General features: G+C 53.6%; 1 long non-coding RNA gene across 1 annotated transcript in view; it reads left to right on the forward strand.

The window, feature by feature from the left end:
* The window catches only part of LOC311514057, a 38,040-nt gene extending 20,233 nt beyond the window's left edge, over positions 1–17,807 (forward strand). The window contains exons 3-4 of the long non-coding RNA XR_014709814.1: positions 10,080–10,129; positions 12,743–17,807. This is a non-coding gene — a long non-coding RNA (uncharacterized lncRNA). The remainder of the gene's footprint in view (positions 1–10,079; positions 10,130–12,742) is intronic.
* Positions 17,808–21,217: the final 3,410 nt, after the last annotated feature.

A 21,217-nucleotide genomic window follows, 5' to 3' on the forward strand; every position in this document is an offset into this window, starting at 1 on the left:
GACTCCTGGGTACCTCCCTATACGCGAACAGCAGGTGAGGTAAGTACTTGTTCCAATCCTTTGGGTGCTGGTTCATAAAGGTTTTCAGCGTCATCTTTAGCGTCCCATTGGTTCAGCCCATTGGACTGGGGGTGATAAGCTGAGGCCCAGTTGTGCCGGACTCCACATTTCTCCCACAAGCACCAGAGCAGGACCAACATGAAGTTGGATCCTTGGTCTGTCAAGACTTCCTTGGGGAACCCCATTCGGCTGAAAATGGTCAGGAGCGCATCTGCCATGGTGTCTGCTTCAGTGGAAGCTAAGGGCACTGCCTTGGGGTAGCGGGTGGTGAAATCTACCACCACCAGAATGTATTTCTTCCCTAACCGGGTTGTCTTGCTGAGAGGCCCCACGATGTCCATGGCCACCTTCTGGAAAGGCTCCTCTATGATGTGCAAAAGTCTCAAAGCCGCTTTCCCCTTGTCCCGGGCCTTTCCCACCCTCTGACAGGGGTCACAGGATCGGCAATACTGCCGGACCGTGGTAAAGACCCCGGGCCAGTAAAAGTTCTGTAGCAACCTCTGCCGGGTGCGCCGGATTCCCTGGTGCCCTGCGAGGGGGATGTCATGGGCCAGGGACAGGAGCCTGCGGCGATACTTCTGGGGGACCACCAGCTGCCTCCTAATCCCGCAGGACTCCACTTCCCCCTGGAGGAGCCCATTCTCGGTACAGGAACCCCTTCTCCCACAGGAACCTCTCCTGGCAGCCTCTCCTCATGGTCCGTACCACACTGAGGTCAGCCAGGTCCCTGAGCTTCCGCGAGGAGGGATCTCTCTGCAACTCGGCCTGGAACTCAGCAGCTGGGGAAGGGATGGGGACCGGTTCCCTCTCACTGGCTGGGTCTGAGGCCACAGCCTCTCTGAGCCATGCCTCTCGGTGCTTCCTCCCCACTACGGTAGGGTCCTGTGCCTCTGGTGTGGTGCCCTCCCCAAGGTCAGGGCGCAGTGCCCCTTGCCGGCTCTGGCTATGGGTCACCACCAGGGTGTTCTGGGGATTGCTTGGCCAGTCCTCCAGGTCCCCCCAATCAAAACCTCAGTGGGCAAATGGTGGTGCACCCCCACGTCCTTGGGACCCTCCTTGGCCCCCCATTTCAGGTGTACCCTTGCCACGGGCACCTTGAATGGAGTCCCGCCCACCCCCGTCAGGGTCAGGTAGGTGTTGGGCACCAGCTGATCTGGGGCCACCACCTCGGGCCGGGCCAGCATCACCTCTGCACCCGTATCCCAGTATCCATTGACCTTCCTCCCATCCCGTCTGCCCCTTGTCCAGCTGGGTCCCTGCCCAGTTAACCCTGGGTAGGTTGTATCTGTTCAGTCTGTCCCTGAGCCTGGGGCACTGGGTCCGTACGTGGCCTCTCTGGCCACAGTGATAGCAGCTCAGGTCACGTTGGTCCCCTCGAGCAGGTCGGATGGTCCTGACGCCAGGCATTCCTCTTGGCAGGGGGTTCTCCATATTTCCCCGCTGGGAGGTCCCATGGTGATTCTCTCTCTGCATCGTGGGGGGCCTGTTCTTTTTGGACTCCTCCCAGCTACCCTCTGACCGACTGTTCACAAACTCATCGGCCAGCTACCCTCCCTGCATGCTGTGGGTTCTCTAGCTTTTTGTCCACCAACCATAGCCTCAGGTCAGAAGGGCACTGTTCATACAGTTGCTCCAGTACAATTAGATCAAGCAGGTCCTACTTAGCTTGGGCCCCAGCTGTCCACTTGCGGGCATATCCCTGCATTCAGTTGACCAGTATGTGACCTCAGGTGTTTTACACTGACTCCGGAACCTTTTCCGGTACATCTCAGGGGCCAGTCCAAACTCATGGAGCAGGGCCTTTTTGAACAGTTCGTAGTCCCCTGCCTCCGCCCATCATTCGGCTGTACACCTCCATGGCTTTGGGGTCCAGTAAGGAGGTGAGAAACTGGAGCCTGTCTGCAGGGTCAACCTGTGCATCTTGCAGGCATTCTCAAAGGCCATCAGGAAGCTATCTATGTCCTCCCCCTCCTTCTGCTGGGCCAGGAAGCACTTATCAAAGCTCCTTGCAGTCTTGGGACCCCCCTCACTCACCGCAGCCAGCACCCCACTGCTCCTCAGCCTGGCCAGCTCCAGCTCATGCTGACGTTGCCTCATGCCTCTCCTTCTCCTCCCGCTCATGCTAACATTGCCTCTCCTGCTCCTCCTGCTCATGCTAACGTCACTTTTCATGATCCTCCAGCTCCCGCATTTTCATCTCCCTCTCCCATTCCAGCCGCCTCCGCTCCAGGGCTGGGGAGCTCCGCCGGGAGGATCCCCTGCTGGCTGCCGGGGTCAAGGTGCCCTCGGTATTCCCTGGGCTTCCCTCAACCCCTCTCCTAGGCGTAGGTAGGAAGGGTCTTGGGATGTCCTCGGCAGCAGTCTGACCCCTCCCTGCCCGGTCAGGCCCCAGGGCCCACACTGCTCTGGGCAGCTTTCCACGGTTTCCAGGAAGAACCCCTAGGGGGCCAGTCCTTCTTGAGGTCACCATCTCTTTGCCAGGGTCGAGCTGCAGACTTCTCCGCCCCGGGACCACTCGCTGCAATCATAGAATCATAGAATATCAGGGTTGGAAGGGACCCCAGAAGGTCATCTAGTCCAACCCCCTGCTCGAAGCAGGACCAATTCCCAGTTAAATCATCCCAGCCAGGACTTTGTCAAGCCTGACCTTAAAAACCTCTAAGGAAGGAGATTCTACCACCTCCCTAGGTAACGCATTCCAGTGTTTCACCACCCTCTTAGTGAAAAAGTTTTTCCTAATATCCAACCTAAATCTCCCCCACTGCAACTTGAGACCATTACTCCTCGTTCTGTCATCTGCTACCATTGAGAACAGTCTAGAGCCATCCTCTTTGGAACCCCCTTTCACGTAGTTGAAAGCAGCTATCAAATCCCCCCTCATTCTTCTCTTCTGCAGACTAAACAATCCCAGCTCCCTCAGCCTCTCCTCATAACTCATGTGTTCCAGTCCCCTAATCATTTTTGTTGCCCTTCGCTGGACTCTCTCCAATTTATCCACATCCTTCTTGTAGTGTGGGGCCCAAAACTGGACACAGTACTCCAGATGAGGCCTCACCAATGTCGAATAGAGGGGAACGATCACGTCCCTCGATCTGCTCGCTATGCCCCTACTTATACATCCCAAAATGCCATTGGCCTTCTTGGCAACAAGGGCACACTGCTGACTCATATCCAGCTTCTCGTCCACTGTCACCCCTAGGTCCTTTTCCGCAGAACTGCTGCCTAGCCATTCGGTCCCTAGTCTGTAGCTGTGCATTGGGTTCTTCCGTCCTAAGTGCAGGACCCTGCACTTATCCTTATTGAACCTCATCAGATTTCTTTTGGCCCAATCCTCCAATTTGTCTAGGTCCTTCTGTATCCTATCCCTCCCCTCCAGCGTATCTACCACTCCTCCCAGTTTAGTATCATCCGCAAATTTGCTGAGAGTGCAATCCACACCATCCTCCAGATCATTTATGAAGATATTGAACAAAACCGGCCCCAGGACCGACCCTTGGGGCACTCCACTTGATACCGGCTGCCAACTAGACATGGAGCCATTGATCACTACCCATTGAGCCCGACAATCTAGCCAGCTTTCTACCCACGTTATAGTGCACCTTATAATCCCCCGGGGGACCCTGTTACTGCAAAAGTCCTTCTCTCTGGACACACACTCCCAGGGGTTAACTGCCCCCTGAAACCGTCTCTCTCTGAATCTTAAGCATGCCTGGTCCCCATCAATCCCCCTTTGTTTTACTGCTCCCCAGTCACTTACTGCAGGAAGCACCGTTCATGGGGTGCAGTACATCCCACCACTCCCACCAGTTGTCACAGAGTGTGGGGGAGTCCGGGGCCTGCACCCCTCTTCCTGGGATTCACTGTGACTCTCAGGCAGCCAGTAAAACAGAAGATTTATTGGACAATAGGAACACAGTCTAAAACAGAGCTTGTGGGTACAACCGGGACCCCTCAGTCAAGTCCTTCTTGGGGCAGGGAGCTTAGACCCCAGCCCTGGGGTTCCCTGCGTTCCTCCACCCAGCCCCAAACTGAAACCAACCCCCCCACCCCACCCCAGAAGGCTCCCTCCTGCAGCCTTTGTCCAGTTTCCCAGACAGAGGTGTTACCTCCCCCTCCTCCTCCTGGTTCAGGTTACAGGCTCTCAGGTCTCCCATCCCCAGTGAAACTCCCCTGCCACATTCCCAGGTCAACACTCCCCCCTCCCTGCTGCCACAGAAGGTGATTAGGAACAGTCAACATGGATTCACCAAGGGCAAGTCATGCCTGACCAACCTGATTGCCTTCTCCGATAAGATAACTGGCTCTGAGGATATGGGGAAAATGGTGGATGTGATAGATCTTGACTTTAGCAAAGCTTTTGAACTGTCTCCCACAGTATTCTTGCCAGCAAGTTAAAGAAGTATGGATTGGATGAATGGACTATAAGGTGGATAGAAAGCTGGCTAGATTGTTGGGCTCAAAGGGTAGTGATCAACAGCTTGATGTCTAGTTGGCAGCCGGTATCAAGTGAAGTGCCCCAGGGGTCGGTCCTGGGGCCAGTTTTGTTCAATATCTTCATTAATGATCTGGAGGATGGTGTGGATTGCACTCTCAGCAAGTTTGCAGATGACACTAAACTGGGAGGAGTGGTAGATACGCTGGAGGGTAGGGATAGGATACAGAGGACCTAGACAAATTGGAGGATTGGGCCAAAAGAAATGTGATGAGATTCAAGAAGGACAAGGGCAGAGTCCTGCACTTAGGACGGAAGAATCCCAGGCACCGCTACAGACTGGGGACCGACTGGCTAAGCAGCAGTTCTTCAGAAAAAGACCTAGGGATTACAGTAGACGAGAAGCTGGATATGAGTCAGCAGTGTGCCCTTGTTGCCAAGAAGGCCAACGGCATAGTAGGAGCATCACCAGCAGATCGAGGGAAGTGATTATTCCCCTCTATTCAGCACTGGTGAGGCCACACCTGGAGTACTGCGTCCAGTTTTGGTTCCCCCACAACAGAAGGGATGTGGACAAATTGGAGAGAGTCCAGCGGAGGGCAATGAAAATGATCAGTGGGCTGGGGCACATGCCTCATGAGGAGAGGCTGAGGGAACTGGGCTTGTTTAGTTTGCGGAAGCAAAGAATGAGGGGGGATTTGATAGCTGCTTTCAACTACCTGAAGCGGGGTCCCAAAGAGGATGGAGCTCGGCAGTTCTCAGTGGTGGCAGGTGACAGAAAAAGGAGTAATGGTCTCAAGTTGCAGTGGGGGAGGCCTAAGTTGGATATTAGGAAAAACTATTTCATGAGGAGGTGGGGGTGAAGCACTGGAATGGGTTCCCTAGGGAGGTGGTGGAATCTCCTTCCTTAGAAGTTTTTAAGGTCAGGCTTGACAAAGCCCTGGCTGGGATGATTTAGTTGGGGTTGGTCCTGCTTTGAGCAGGGGGTTGGACAAGATACCTCCTGAGGTCTCTTCCGACCCTGATCTTCTAGGATTAGATTAGATTAGTTTTCAATTGGTTGGTCACTTGGGAGCCATGATTTCTATTCCTACCACTGAGCAGCTGGGTGACCTGAGGTGAGTCTCTTCCCTCTCCTGTGACTTAGTTTCCCCTCCCACCCTGTGTTTAGACCGGAGGACTTTGGGGCATGCACTGTCTCTCACTGTGGGTCGCCAGTGCCCAGCATAACATAGAGACCTAAAGGAATGGCTGGGGATGTCAGGCAGAGAGGCAGCCATGAACCCAGGGTCTGAGATAGAAGGTGACTCCTTTAGAGTGATCCTGAGTTCAGCCCATCCCCGCTGGGGTACCTGGGGTGCAGGCATTTGAGCCATCTCATGACACCCTCCCAAATCTCCACTGCACTAGTGCCCCAGGCTGCTCTCCAGGCCCTCGGGCCGGCCCCAGACTGAGTGTCCCCCACACTCATGTTTTGATGGTGTGCACCGTCCAGATGGTGGTCTTGGTCAGGCTGTACTTGACATTGGAGTCTAACTCATCCACGCTGGCCAAGTCCAGGCACCTTGGCCACCGCAGGGTATATTCCTTCCAGCTGTTGGGAGATACACATGGGATCACCATCCCACCCCTAAGAGCGCAGGCAGGCACGGACCCCACCAGAGACCTCCTCTGCCTTTCCCAGGTGTAGCTGGAGGCTTCCAAAGGGGCAAAGAGATCCCCTCCAGCTCAGCTTCCGATCACAAATAAGAGTGTCTCTAGCTTTTGTAGTTACAGAGGAACCATCCAGAATAGGCAGCCAGTGTGACCAACTCAGCACTGCTGCCTGAGTCTGCAGAGAGCCTGAGCCCATTGCTGTGATGGGGGAGCTGCCCTGAGTGTGACTGATGCAGTGATACTGCCTGAGTCTGCAGAGAGCCTAAGCCTGTTGCTGTGAGAAGGGGGGAAGCTGCTCTGAGTGTGAATGAGTGACACTTCCTGAGTCTGTAGAGAGCCTGAGCCCATTGCTGTGAGATGTGGGGGATCTGCCCTGGGTGTAACTGATGCAGTGATACTGCCTGAGTGTGCAGAGAGCCTGAGCCCATTGCTGTGAGAACTTACCAGAATGCAACTGACACAGCAATGCTGCCAGGATACTCTGAGAGCCTGAGCCCATTGCTCTGAAGTGTGGGGGGGGGACCTGCCCCAGGTGTGACTGATGCAGGGACTTTGCCTGAGTCTGCCAAGAGCCTGAGCCCATTGCTCCAAGAACTGCCCCTATTCCCTTCAAATGTCTTAAGAGGCTAGTTTAAATACAGTCTTGCAAACCCCAAGAGTTCATAGACCATGCACCAGCCCCCACCATCACAAGATTGGCTTCAAAATAATGAGATTTCACTAAATAATACTATGGGGTCTACTCTATGGCCCCAGGCCCTGTACGTGGGGGTCACAGTTCTCAGCTGCTCTCCCCACACACAATGTCTGGAGAGTGATGTGGCTTTTTAAATGGAAGCTGAGTTTTTCCCCATCATAACCCCAGGACTCCAGGAGCTGGGGCTTGCAGAGAAGCCCTGAGCTGCTGATGCCACAGGGTTAACTCTTCCATTGTCTCCCCAGAGCAGGCATGGGAGACTGATGGGCACTGGGGATGGTAAGGCCTACCCAGGGCAGGGGGGGCGGGGGCAGAGGTATGGTTTTAGATGAGTCTCACCCAGCATACTCTCTTGACTGGCCTTCTGCCAGTGGCTGGATCCTGCCCACCCCTCCCAGGTGGAGACCAAAGGAAAAGACCCTGCCCTTCCAGCGTTCACTGATGGGAGGCGTGATAGCAGCCGACAAGGGGGACTGGATGTGGCACAGCCTGGCTTATCCTGACATGGGGGGTGGATAGGTTTGGATCAGGGTCCCTATGAGCCTCTGGAGAGTGCTCTGGACTCCTGGGTTCTCTCCCCAGCTCTGGGAGGGGAGTGGGGTCTAATGGTTAGAGCAGGGGGGACTGGGAGCCCAAAGGGGGAGGCAGGGGAAGGGAGTGAAAGCAGAACTGACTCTAATCATTGTCCTCCCCCGGACAGTGCTTATGGCTTCACCAGCCTGACCCGGCCCCCCTTCCCCAGCCCTGCCACCCCTGCCTGGCTCACTGGTAGGCTGCCTGCTGCCCCTTCAGCTCCTCTTGCCGGTGCTGCAGCAGCAGTGGACGCTGGGTGTCCTCAGCAGTGGGTTTGGCTGGAGGGCGAAGCAGGAGCCGGTGGCCTGGCCTGGCGTGAGTCACACGACAGGCCCACCCTCCTGTGTGCGCGGTGGAGGGGGAGGATGAGAAACGGCGCCTCCTGCTGCTCCCTCAGGGAACCAGGGGGTGCTCTGGGGGCTCCCTCCCCCACCACACAGCCCTGCCACAGTCTAGACTGCTTTCTCGAATGGGAGTATACAGGGTGGGGGGGAGGGTAATGAGAAGGGAGGAGAGGTGCAGATGGAGTGTCAGATGCTGACAGGACAGATGTGGACAGATGTCCATGTGGGAAACTTCATGAAGGACAGATGTTGACAGCTGTGCATGCGGCAAACCAGGCCAGGGCCGTCCCTACCAAGGATGGTACCCTGCACTGCCTGAAAACCTGCTCCCCCCCCACCCCCAACCCCCCTGTGGCAGATCTAGGCTGCACTCAAGACCTGTGGGGAGCTGTGGGGGGCCACTCAGGCCCAGAGCATCCTGGGGGATTAGCGGGGGGGGGGCCTGGCACCGGCAGCAGGAAATGGAATGACCCGGCCCCAGCCCGTTCTGCTCCCCCCGTCCCAGCCGTGTCGCTCAGGGGAGGGGGATTGGGGGAAGGGGTCCAACTCCCCCCCGGCACTCACCGGCAGTGGGAAGCGGAGTGACACAGCGGGGAGCCAGCAGAGTGGAGCGGGCTGGGGTGCTCTGCTTCCCGCCACTGCCAGTGAGTGCAGGGATAGGCCTGACCCCTGCTGCTAGCGCCAGCCCCCCATCCCCCACTAATCCCCTGGGTCCATCGCTGGGTGTGGGGGCTTGGGAGAAGGGGTGGAAAATGAGGGCGGGGTGGGGGTGGGAAGAGGCGAGGCAGGGGTGGATGGAGTTGTCCCGGCCCCACACCCCCATAGGAATGCACAGGGGGGCCGGCTGTGGGATGGGGAGGGCTGCTGGCGCTGCTGCACACAAAGCACGTGGCTGCTTAGGGCACCATGAAATTTGGGGCAATTTGGTGGTCCAAAATTTGTGGTGCCCTATGCAGCGGCATATTCTGCATATGCCTAAGGACAGCCCTGAACCAGGCCCAGGCCAGATGTGGACAGCTGTGCACACAGCAAACCTCATGAAATATAGATGTGAATAGCTGAGCATGGAGCAGATTAGCCCCAAGGTACAAGTTGATAGATCTTGCATGTGGCAGACCTTACCAAGGCCAGATGCAGACAGACGTGCAGAGTGCAAACCGGTAGCGAGGCCAGATGTGCATGAATATGTTGCACCACGCTGGTCCCAGGACAGACCCTCAAGGGAACCCGCTATTTACCTCTCCCCACTGTGAAAACTGCCCATTCATTCCTACTCCAGTGTCTAGCTGCTTACCAGTTACTGATCTAAGCTAGGATCCATGAACATTCATGGAAGACATGGCGACATCCTGGCGATCAAGTCAAGAGGGAATTTCCCCTCCTCAGGATCACCATGTTCGGCGGGCCCTGGGGCTCGCCCCCGATCAGCTGCTGGGTGGGCGGGAGGTGCTCGGGTTATGGGGCGCAGAGAGGAGGGAGCGATGGACATGCAGGGCCTGTGATCCTTGTGTGAAGCGGGGGAATTGGCTTTGAGAACCTACCTGCCCCTTCTCGCAGCTCCACGGTGCGGTACCCCTCGATCCATTGGTAACGGGGGAAGCAGTATGTGTCCCTCTCGGGCAACATCACCTGGACACAGCTGCAGAGCCAGCTGTCCGAGGGGAAGAAGGAATAGGACTCCTTGTGCAGTCGGATCAGCACCTTGATTATCACTACAAAAGGTTTTTTCCCCCCAACTCTCCTGCTGGTAATAGCTCACCTTAAGTGATCACTCTCGTTACAGTGTGTATGGTAACACCCATTGTTTCATGTTCTTTATGTATATAAATCTCCCCACTGTATTTTCCACTGAATGCATCCGATGAAGTGAGCTGTAGCTCACGAAAGCTTATGCGCAAATAAATTTGTTAGTCTCTAAGGTGCCACAAGTCCTCCTTTTCTTTTTGCAAATACAGACTAACACGGCTGCTACTCTGAAACCTAAGTTTGTAAGGACATTGAAAGTGTTAAGATCAGCTTAGAAGGCATTTTGCTTTTATTTCATTTGATTAAATCTGACTTGTTATGCTTTCATAGAATAGCAGGGTTGGAAGGGACCTCAGGTCATCTAGTCCAACCCCCTGCTCAAAGCAGGACCAATCCCCAATTTTTGCCCCAGATCCCTAAATGGCTTCCTCAAGGATTGAGCTCACAACCCTGGGTTTAGCAGGCCAATTCTCAAATCAATGAGCTATCCCTCCCCTGTTATTTGACTTATAATCACTTAAAATCTATCTTTGTAGTTAATAAATCTGTTTGTTTATTCTACCGGAAGCAGTGCGGTTGGTTTGAAACATGTCAGAGACGCCCCTTGGGATAACAAGCCTGGTACGTATCAATTTCTTTGTTAAATTGACAAACTCATATTAGGTTGCAGCGTCCAGAAGGCATAACTGGACACTGCAAGACAGCGGTTCCTATGGTTGTGTCTGGGACATAGGCGGCGAGTTATATGGGCCTGGGCTACACCAATATTCAGAGCACTGGGGCCCGGATCCACCAATATTGGGAGTCAGGCCTCTCCCCTGGCCCCGCCCACCACCCCTGCATTCCTCCCCTGGAGCGCCCCTGTGTGACGAAGTGGAAATGTTCTTAATGTTTTCTCTGAATACTGTGTGGGTGCCTCAGTTTCCCATATGCCCTTCTTAAGTATCTAGGTGGTGGGATAAGGGGGTGTGATTGTGGCAGAGCCCGAGAGGGCAGGTGTGATGCTGTCTACACAGAGAATGGCCAACACCCTGTCTCCTGGCCACTTCCCTGCAAGGTGCCAGCTGAAGGGGTTAGAGAACAAAGAGATCAGGTGGCCAGAGGAGGGGCTAGAGGAGGTTTTAGTTTGGAGCTGTCTGGGGAGATGGGGGAAGGCCCAGAACCCTGGGTCTGGGCTCCCCGCCTCCCGAAGCTGGACCTGACTGAGGGGTTCTGTTTTCTGTACCTACAAGCTCGGTTTTAGACCACGTTCCTGTTGTCTAATAAACCTTGTGTTTTACTGGTTGGCTGAGAGTCCCAGGGAATCGCAGGAAGTGCGGGGTGCAGGGCCCTGACTGCCCCACACTCCTTGACACTTTGCACCCTGGGCAGTAGCTAGATGCTGTTCCCTGCCCCCTCCTGTAGCCAGGGCCACAAGCCCCCCCGCCCAAGGAAGCCCTGAGTGCCCGGAGCCTCAGGGCAGCCACGCCGCATCAACCCAGCCTGTTCTGGGGAAAAGCTGCAGCATCTCTTGATTCAGAGACACTTTTGATATGCCCCATGCTACTCCACTGCCTGGAACCTGCATGGGGCAAATCAAAAGCATCTTTGAATCAAGAGTTGCTTTTCCCCAGAGCAGCCACAGCTACTGCGGTAGTGGCTGGGGTCCCTGGGCCCTTTTAAATCACCTGGGTAATTGCCCCTTTGCCCCCCCCCATCAGCAGGCCTGGCCGATGTGGAGAGGGGGGCTCCTACCCCGGAACTCACTGCTGCTGGCGGGGAGAGGGCTGGTGGGAGTCCTCTTCTGGCCCCAGACCCAGGGCAGCCTGTCTGCACCCCAAACTCCTCATCCCCAGTCTCACCCCAGAGCCCACACCCCTAGCCAGAGCCCTCACCCCCAAACCCCAACCCTCTGCCCCAGCTCTGAGCCCCCTCCTGCACCCTGAACCCCTCATCCCAGCTCCACTCTGCATCCCTCACCCCAACCCTCTGCCCTAGCCCTAAGCCCTTCCCACACCCCAAGCCCCTCAGGCCCAGCCAGAGTCCTCAAGCCGCCACACCCCAACCCTCTGCCCCAGCCCTGAGCCCCTCCCACACCTCAAACCCCTCGGCCCCAGCCAGAACTGTCACCTCCACACCACAACCCCCTTCCCCAATCCTGAGCCCCCCTCAAACCCAGAGCCACTTCCTGCACCTTAAACCCCTCATTCCTAGTCCCACCCTAGATCCTGCACCCGCAGGCCAGATCCATAACCCCCTCTCACACTCCAAGCCCCTGCCCCAGCCCAGAGCCCCCTCCCACACCCTGAACCCCTCATTCCTGGCCCCACCTGCCAGCCCTCACCCACACACCCCAACCTCTGCCCCAGCCCGAGCCCCTCCTGCACCCCAAACCTCTCAGCCCCAGCCAGAGCCCTCACCCCCTGCACCTCAACCTTCTGCCCTAGCCCTGAGCCACTTCCACACCTCAGAGCCCTCATGCCCCCACCCTCCACCCCATATTGTGAAATATAGGGAAACTGTTAAACACTTACTGTTTCCAGTCCATTTTTACATTATTTCTAAAACTATATATTGGCTTACAAGGCAGGTAGAGGGGCTGGGGGGCAGGACTTAGACCCATTCTAGGCACCACCAAAAATTATACAAACCTGGTGCCCATGGTCTGGGACCGGAGATATTGACTAGTGTTATTCGCTTGCAAGTACCTGGGAGCAGCTGACATGCTAGAGGCCGTGTGTGACCAGCCCAGGAGTGTGTGTGTGTGGGGGGGGGGTTGTTTCTCACAGCAGAGCAGGGTCAGGCTGGCTCCCAGAGTCAAGGACTGGCGTGATCTAGCAGATCACCGGTCCGGATAACACCAGAGGGGAATGTCACAGTGGCACAGCGAGCAGGGTGTGTGCGGCTTGTTACTCCAAGTGACGTTCGCACTTCAAGCACTGATATTTGTGACTTTAAGTGAGTCTTAAGTGCAGCGGCTAAGAACAGCCAGGAGGAGGAAACAGTTTTGTTATTTTCTGTCTGTTTATTTTGGGTGAGGGAAATAATCACAAGAAAGCAGAAAAATGACTCCCAGGGAGTCAGGTACCAAACTAGAGCTGGTCAGACTGGAAGTGGCAGAGAAGGAAGAGGACCACGAGTTTCAAATAAAAACAACAAAGAGTCCAGTGGCACCTTAAAGACTAGCAGATTTATTTGAGCATAAGCTTTCATGGGTAAAAACCCCACTTCTTCAGACGCATCCATGTTCTTCAGAGTTTCAGATGTGGCAGGCAGAAATGAGGCTCAAAGAAGAGAAGGCTGCACACAGAAGGGCTATGGAAGAAAAAGAGGAGCAAGAGGGAAGAAAGAGAAAGAAAGACAAAACACCAGCTGGACCTGCTAGAGAAGCAGAACCAGACCCCCCCTGACCCCAACGACTCCCATCACTCCAAAAATCCACAAACGGGAACACTGATGTCCTACGTACAGTGAAGAGGATGATCTTGCTGAATATCTGACTACCTTCAAAAGGCCGTGTGTAATACATGAAATCCCTGATGATAAGAGACTCCTACCCTGATTGCGAAATTAACTGGTAAAGCTCAAAATGTGTTCAATGGAGTGTCTGTTGAAGATGTTTTAGACTATTGTAAATTTAAAGATACAGTTTTGGGACGTTTTCAGATCACCCCTGAAATATATAGAGTTAAGTTTAGGACTCTTAAGGGGGACATTGGGATGAGTAATGGGGAATATGAGAACAAAACGAAAGGTTTGTTGGGCAAATGGGTGAGGGGTAAAGAGGTGGCAAGTTTTGAGGGAATGTTGGATCTTGTTGCTCAAGAGCATTTCCTAGGCACACGTCAGGCTGACGCAAAGCAGTGTCTATGGGACAAAGGTGTCGAGTCTGTGGAGGATTTGGCTTTTTTATCTCATGCCTTGGAACAGACTCCAGCGTCTATTGAGGGCAGGCCGCAGAAAGAGGGGTTTAAAACTGGTGGGGAGGGAGGATCCCATTTTGCCCCTGGGAAAAGAGAAGGGGGTTGGGAGCCTAAACGTTCCTCTAACCCTCATCCCAAATCTCCGGTAAAAGCAGACGAGCCCAGGAGGTGCGATCAGTGTAATTCCACTGATCCCCTGGGGAATAAACGCCCTGGGTTAGGGGGAAGCAGGCAACCACTAGCTCATGTTAGTTCTGTTGTCCTCAGCACAGAAACCCCCCCAAGCAATTGAAACCGACCGTATTGGCTCTGGGAGGTTAGCCTCTGCAGAACCAGATATGGAGCATGTTACGGCTGTCCAAATTGACGGCAGGGAATACTTGGGCAGAGGGATACAGGGGCCCAGATCTCTCTGGTTAAGCAGAGTGTGGTCCCAAAGGCCAGTACGTTGCCTGGCCAAATGGCAGAGATTGTGGGGGTGGGCGAAAGCAGATTCCTTGTACCACTAGCTAAAATCCATGTGGGGTGGGAAGGTTTGGAAAGTGTTCTGACTGGGGGGTCATAGAACACCTTCTGCTCCTTGGGAATGATTTTTTCCATGTAGCTCAGGTTAAAGTATTTGCCTGCAGCAGGAGGGAGTGGGACTCCCAAGGGAAAGGGGAAGGTCTCAGGAACTGCTGAGAGAATGGGAGAGTCTCCTTGATTCTTCTGCAGCCGAGGGAAGCCACATGCTTCCAGGTGGGAGGGCGGTTGAGACCAACTCCTGCACTGCAGCGGGAGGCACCACCATATCAGGAAGGGATGGGGGCGTAATGCCTGCCAGAGGAGAGCCCAGAGAAGGAGCAGGGGATCTCAGAAACCACCAAGGTGGGTGAGGATTCCTGTGACTCTCTAACACAGGGAAGCAGGGTGTCATGGAGTCCCCAGGCAATGCTCTGGAAGGGCTCCCTACGAAGCCAGGCAGGACTCTGGGGAAGTCTCGTTTCTGTGAGCAGACTGTCTGCAGGACACCCAGCTCACACAGCTTCCACCTTCCTGGGTCTGACCTCGGAGCATTCAGCCTCCTCTGCCCCTCTGTGCGCTTCCCACGGCGAGGCCGCTCAGGCGGGGTCCTGGGGAAGCCAGAGGGTCCTGCCCCCCAACTCCGCAGCCAACCAGTAAAACAGAAGGTTTATTAGACGACAGGAACATGGTCTAAAACAGAGCTTGTAGGTGCAGAGAACAGGACCCCTCAGCTGGGTCCATTTTGGGGGCAGTGAGCCAGACAACCACGTCTGCACTTCACTCCACGTCCCCAGCCAGCCCCAAAATTAAACTCTCTCCTGACCCTCCTCCTCTGGGCTTTGTCCCTTCCCGGGGCCAGGAGGGCACCTGATTCCTTTGTTCTCCAACCCTTTAGCTCTCACTTTGCAGGGGGGAAGGGCCCAGGCCACCAGTGGCCAGGAAACAGGGTGTCGACCATTCTCCATGTCCTGAACCCTGCACACACCTGCCCTCTAGGGCTCTGCAACGATCAGACATCCTTATCCCACCACCTAGATACTTAAGAACTGCCTAGGGGACACTGAGGCACCCCACAATATTCAGAGGAAACATTAAGAACAGTCCCGCTTCGTCACCTCGGGTGCTTCCAAGAATGGGAGGGGCTGAGACGAGCTCCTTTCCAGCAGAAGGCAACATGCCCGCAGGGGCAGGGGCAGGAGAGGCGTGGTCTGTAATTAAGGAAACTGTCCCAGTTGCTAGCTGGCAGAGTATTGCAGCTGAACAAGAGATAGATCTCTTCTTACGGAGCACAGAGAAATGCATCCTAGGAGGGGGCCCAGAGGAGGAAACGGGGGAAGGAATAGTGGGGGTACGGGAATGTCTCCTCACTAGTCACTTAGGGCAGGATGACCAGGGCACTAGGAGGAGGCTAGGTCAGCGTCTGTGCACCCAGGCACTCAGCCTGTGACCCAGGGTTGGAGAGGGAACTGTGTCACTGACCTCCTGGAGGGCAGCAGTCACACCGCTGACTTCTCAGGGACAGAGAAAGGGGTGTCAGGGGGTACCCCAATCCAGGTCCCAGTTTTTCGGGATGCTATTTCTGATAAGTTTTTGGCAAATAACTGTCTTTACGTCTAGATGCAGCTCCAACGCCTGTGACAACAGAGGAGTTGGGAGCAGGAAATTGCCAGGTGGTAGTTTGTGAGAACACAAATGGCCTAGCTGACAGAGAAGGGAGTGTTTTCCCCCAGGCTGGTGAGAGACAGGGAGCCGTTATAGGAGAGCTGCTGGGAAAAGGTGCATCTGATCAAAGGCTACACACACCTAGCCCAGAGAGCACCGATCACAGCCCTCTAGGGGGCAGGGGAGGACTCAGTGCTGGGAGAAGGAGACACAAGGTAACCCCAAAAAGGGAGCTGGATTTTTCTACTTATGTACAGTCCTGGGGTTGGGAGACTGCTCCCCAAAGGGCCAGCCAACATGCAGGATCCCCCTGAACCCTTATCTTGCCAGCTCCTGTGTGATCATTGTTGCAACCAAGGTCCTATAGTTGACCTCCTTTGTACAAGACTTGGTGCAACTAAGGTGTCTATGAAAAGGTTGTAATTTCCTGGTTATGATTATGCCGTCTGTGTGTGTCATTTTTGTATTTGAAGTTATGAATATTGGCTATGTACTTGTATCGCAATGTGTTTGAGTCTAAGTAGCATCAGTGAAGCACTTGCTCAGCTTCTTGAGAAAGTATCAGAGGGTTGCCATGTTAGTCTGTATCCACAAAAACAGTGAGGAGTCCGGTGGCACCTTAAAGACTAACAGATTTATTTGGGCATAACCCACTTCTTCAGATGCATGGAGTGAAAATTACAGAAACAGGCATAAATATATGTTGGCACATGAAGAGAAGGGAGTTACCTTGCAAGTGGACAACCAATGTTGAAGGCCAATTTAGTTAGGATGGGTGTGGTACACTCCCAATAATACTCCCAATACACTGCATTTGCTCCAATCCCTCAGACAGAGACAAACACCTACAAGATCTCTATCAAGCATACTTAAAACTACAATACCCACCTGGGGAAGTGAGGAACCAGACTGACAGAGCGAGACGAGTACCCAGAAGTCCAGACTGGACTGGCTACAGAGTACCCAGAAGTCCAGACTGGACAGTTGGGCTACTCAATAACATTGAAAAGTTGGGCTCAGGACAGGCCCAACAAGGAAAATAACAGAACACCATGAGCCATCACGTACAACCCCCAGCTAAAACCTCTCCATCACATTATCAAACGATCTACAACCTACCCTGGAAAATGATCCCCCACTCTCACAGGCTTTGGGAGACAGGCCAGTCCTCGCTTACAGCCAGTCCCGCAACCTGAAGCAAATACTCACCAGCAATACACACCACCGAAACACTAACCCAGGAACCAAATCCTGCAACAAATCCCAGTGCCTACTCTGTCCCAATATCTACTCTAGCGACACCATCATAGGACCCAACCACACCAGCCACACCATCAGGGGCTCCTTCACCTGCACATCTACCAATGTGATCTATGCCATTATGTGCCAGCAATGCCCCTCTGCCATGGACATTGGCCAAACCAGAGAGTCTCTATGTAAAAGGATAAATGGACACAAATCAGACATCAGGAATACCAACATACAAAAGCCAGTAGGAGAACACTTCAATCTCCCTGGACACTCAATAACTTTGAAAAGTAACCATCCTTCAACAAAACACTTCAAAAACAGACTTCAAAGAGAAACTGCTGAGCTACAATTCATTTGCAAACTTAACACCATCACTTTGGGCTTGAATAGGGGCTGGGAGTGGTTGGCTCACTACAAAAGCAATTTTCTCTCTCTTGGTATTGACATCTCCACATCAATTATTGTGGCCAATTTGGAGACACTCCAGAGGAGAGCAACAAGAGGTTTAGAAAACGTGATCTACAAGAAAAGGTTAAAAAAATTGGACATGTTTAGTCTTGAGAAGAGACAGCTGATGGGGGACCTGACAAGAGTCTTTAAAAATGTAAAAGGCTGCCATAAAGAGATCGGGATCAATTGTTCTCCACGGCCACCGAAGGCAGGACAAGAAGGAACCAGCTTAATCTGCAGCAAGGGACATACAGGTTAGACATTAGGAGAAACTTTCCAACTAGAAGGCCACTTGAGCTCTGGAACAAGTTCCCAAGTTAGGTTGTAGAACTGGAGGTTTCTAAGAACAGGTTGGACAGACGGCTGTCAGGGATGGTCTAAGGATACTTGGTCCTGCCTCAGTGCCGGGGGCTGGATTAGATGACCTCTTGAGATCCCTTTCAGTCCTACATTGTTATGAAGTAGGGCATGGTTATCTAAGCAGGGAGGTCATTTGTTTGCCCTTTATTAAATTCTCACCGAAAGTGCAAGACCGACAAAGCAATTAACGAGCCTGTCTCCCACACTTTGCTCTTTCAAGACAAAAGGAATGTAAACAAGCAAGTCTATCATTCTGAGCCAACGAGCCACCCACTCTGTGGCTGGTTGCCAGACTTGTGCTGCAGCTCAGAGAAGCTGGACATAGAAAATTAGGAGGTTGGATGCACTGAAGTCAGGGCTTAGGGTTCAAGGAAAGGGTTTGGGGCTAGGATTTAGGGGTAGGGTTTAGGTTTCCTGGGTTAGCAGTTTGACTGTATGTTCAGGATTTGAGGGTCGGATTTTAAGGTCTTGTTTAGGTTTAAGGGAGAGGGTTTAGTGTTTGGAGTTAGTATTAGTGTGACAAAGTTCCTCCTCTGCCTTGATGGTTCTGCTCTTTCTGGAGGATTTGCTCACCTCAGAGGTTCACAGCAGTCCTCCGATTGGCTCCTTTTGTTAGTGGCACAAACCTGCCATTCACTTGGCTAACCTCATCACTGGCCAGGATAGGGAAAAGGAGGAGAACAATCCCCGCAGTCTCTGCTGGCCCACCTAATGGGTCAGGGGACAGGCCAGGGACCTTCCCCTCTGGTGGGACCCACAGTCCAGATCAACTCCTCTTGTATCAAATAGGGAGTTGGGGTGATGGGGGGAAGGTGGGCCCGCCCTCTACTCCAGGTTCCAGCCCAGGGCCCTGTCAATTGGAGCTGTCTACTGTCAAAGTTTGACTCAGACTCACCATTTATCAGACCACTCTGTTTTATTAGCAAAGCTGCTCTGCTAATACATTTAGAAGTGAGCCCCCCGAGTGGGGCTTGTGTCTTTTAATTTATACAGTTTTTTGGAGAACAAGTTACAGAGAAGTTACAGACAAAAGAAGAAAAAGATTTTAGTCACCACCCTTCGAGATCCCTGAGACCAGTCATGTATCTTCAATTACCTGCCACCCTTAACAATCTCCTTTAACAGCTTCCAGTTAACTTAACTAATTGCCCTTCACGCCTTCCATTCTGATGCCTGCTTCTTAGATGTGCTGGCTCTATCTTAATTGCTTCTCCATTCAAAAGCTAACTGTCCCAACGTGTGCTCCCTCAGATACTTTGTAACATGTTTTGGCATGCCCTCTCATATACAATGTATCCAGCATGTCCCCTTATACAATGTTATACTTCCACACTACAGTGTCTCTTGTAACACCTGTGTGACAGCTACAACTCCCTGGGTTACTTCCCCATGGCCTCCTCCCAACACCTTCTTTATCCTCACCACAGGACCTTCCTCCTGATGTCTAATAACGCTTGAACTCCTCAGTCCTCCAGCAATACGCCTGCTCACTCTCAGCTTCTTGCGCCTCTTGCTCCCAGTTCCTCGCACGCACCTCAGTAACTGAGGTGAGGTCCTTTTTAAACCAGGTGCCCTGATTAGCCTGCCTGTCCTAATTCATCAGAGGGGTAGCCGTGTTAGTCTGGATCTGTAAAAGCGGCCACTACATGCATCTGACGAAGTGAGTATTCACCCACAAAAGCTCATGCTCCAATACCTCTGCCTGTCCTAATTGATTCTGGTAGCTTCTTGATTGACTCCAGGTGTTGTAATTAGCCTGCCTTAATTGGTTTCAGCAACTTCCTGATTGTTCTAGAACTGCCCCTGTTACGTGGGCGCTGTCCGGGGTTCTCTGCTCGGTGACCCCGTCCGGTTCCCTCCGTCTGACCCTCTGATTGAGGGAAAGAGCGAGAGCCGCCAGTCACAGCCGTTAGTTGCTGTGAATACCATCATTACTGTCTTCTAGGAGGGGTCCTATAATACATGGGTGTACCCCCCTCCCTCCCAACCACCCACCCCGCAGCCGTGCCCATCTTGTCGGGCACTCTCAGGAGAGGGAGGGTCGGTGACCCTGGGCGCGGCACTAGGTAACTCGAGAGGGTGGAAGACCACGAGTGTCGAGGAAGCCCCCCCGCTCTAGGCCACCAGGTAACTCAGGAGGGTGGAAGACCACGAGTGTCGAGGAAGCCCCCCCGCTCTGGGCCTGGGCTAACCTGAACACCTCTCCCTCCTGAAAGCTGTTGTGTTATACCTTTTGATTGCGTTGTTTTGTTGCTAAGTTTTTTTTATCCCTTTGTATTCTTTGTAACTGTTACAAATGAATTTCCTTTCTGTTTCAAAAAAAACTGCCCCTGTTACGTGGGCGCTGTCCGGGGTTCTCTGCTCGGTGACCCCGTCCGGTTCCCTCCGTCTGACCCTCTGATTGAGGGAAAGAGCGAGAGCCGCCAGTCACAGCCGTTAGTTGCTGTGAATACCATCATTACTGTCTTCTAGGAGGGGTCCTATAATACATGGGTGTACCCCCCTCCCTCCCAACCACCCACCCCGCAGCCGTGCCCATCTTGTCGGGCACTCTCAGGAGAGGGAGGGTCGGTGACCCTGGGCGCGGCACTAGGTAACTCGAGAGGGTGGAAGACCACGAGTGTCGAGGAAGCCCCCCCGCTCTAGGCCACCAGGTAACTCAGGAGGGTGGAAGACCACGAGTGCCGAGGAAGCCCCCCCGCTCTGGGCCCGGGCTAACCTGAACACCTCTCCCTCCTGAAAGCTGTTGTGTTATACCTCTTGATTGCGTTGTTTTGTTACTAAGTTTTTCTTTCTCCTTTTGTATTCTCTGTAATTGTTACAAATAAATTTCCTTTCTGTTTTAAAAAAAAAAAAAAAAAACTGCCCCTGTTACGTGGGCGCTGTCCGGGGTTCTCTGCTCGGTGACCCCGTCCGGTTCCCTCCGTCTGACCCTCTGATTGAGGGAAAGAGCGAGAGCCGCCAGTCACAGCCGTTAGTTGCTGTGAATACCATCATTACTGTCTTCTAGGAGGGGTCCTATAATACATGGGTGTACCCCCCTCCCTCCCAACCACCCACCCCGCAGCCGTGCCCATCTTGTCGGGCACTCTCAGGAGAGGGAGGGTCGGTGACCCTGGGCGCGGCACTAGGTAACTCGAGAGGGTGGAAGACCACGAGTGTCGAGGAAGCCCCCCCGCTCTAGGCCACCAGGTAACTCAGGAGGGTGGAAGACCACGAGTGCCGAGGAAGCCCCCCCGCTCTGGGCCCGGGCTAACCTGAACACCTCTCCCTCCTGAAAGCTGTTGTGTTATACCTCTTGATTGCGTTGTTTTGTTACTAAGTTTTTCTTTCTCCTTTTGTATTCTCTGTAATTGTTACAAATAAATTTCCTTTCTGTTTTAAAAAAAAAAAACTGCCCCTGTTACGTGGGCGCTGTCCGGGGTTCTCTGCTCGGTGACCCCGTCCGGTTCCCTCCGTCTGACCCTCTGATTGAGGGAAAGAGCGAGAGCCGCCAGTCACAGCCGTTAGTTGCTGTGAATACCATCATTACTGTCTTCTAGGAGGGGTCCTATAATACATGGGTGTACCCCCCTCCCTC

The sequence above is a fragment of the Lepidochelys olivacea genome (genome assembly GCF_965140295.1).
Source record: "Lepidochelys olivacea isolate rLepOli2 genome assembly, chromosome: 28".
In the NCBI taxonomy this organism is placed as follows: domain Eukaryota; kingdom Metazoa; phylum Chordata; order Testudines; family Cheloniidae; genus Lepidochelys; species Lepidochelys olivacea.